General features: G+C 63.3%; 1 protein-coding gene across 1 annotated transcript in view; it reads left to right on the forward strand.

Moving 5' to 3' along the window:
- Positions 1-20: 20 nt before the first annotated feature.
- Positions 21-592, forward strand: part of ELF3 (E74-like factor 3 (ets domain transcription factor, epithelial-specific )) — a 4,102-nt gene continuing 3,530 nt past the window's right edge. Inside the window, exon 1 of the mRNA XM_009704150.1 lies at positions 21-70. The gene's annotated coding sequence lies outside the window, so the exon portion shown is untranslated. The remainder of the gene's footprint in view (positions 71-592) is intronic.

The following is a 592-nucleotide window of genomic DNA, read 5'->3' on the forward strand; positions in this document are numbered from 1 at the left end:
CAGGGCGCGCTTCATCTTCCCTCGCTGCCCACTGGATTAGCTGCCGCTCCCAGGATTGCTGTCGCAGAAGGTACCAAAGCTTTTTCGTCCGGGGCCTGTTGACGTCCCCCAGTCCGGGACGGCTGCTTTGCTCCCCTCCCTGTGCATCTTCGCTCTCGCCGGGGGATGCGCTTGGTCTTTTCTCGCTGCACGCCTGTTCTCCCACTGCAGCTGCCAGCCCTTTCGGGGGGTCAGCGAGATGGCAGCCTGGAGGGCCCCCCGTCCCCTCCAGACCCCAGGTTTTGTCAAACGAACAGCAAGATTTGGCTTTTCCACAAGGGCCGAGTAGGGGCTTGGTCCCCTCCTGGCTGCAGAGTTACTGGGATGTGCTTCTTGTGACTGGTTGAGACGACTGGAGCTGCTGGCACTGGAGTCCCTGCAGCGGGCCGTGGGGCAGCAGTGCTGTGCTATGGGGCTGGGGGAGCGCTCAATGGCTGAGTGCCCTGCAACGCCCATCCCCACGGAGGGGCTGTGCAACACCATTCTCTGCGAGCCACCTGCTTCTTGTCCCTTTGTGCTGGCTGCCAGTGGGGCTGGTGAGGCCAGGCTGCTG

Source organism: Cariama cristata, unplaced genomic scaffold, assembly GCF_000690535.1.
Source record: "Cariama cristata isolate BGI_N322 unplaced genomic scaffold, ASM69053v1 scaffold40680, whole genome shotgun sequence".
NCBI lineage: Eukaryota > Metazoa > Chordata > Aves > Cariamiformes > Cariamidae > Cariama > Cariama cristata.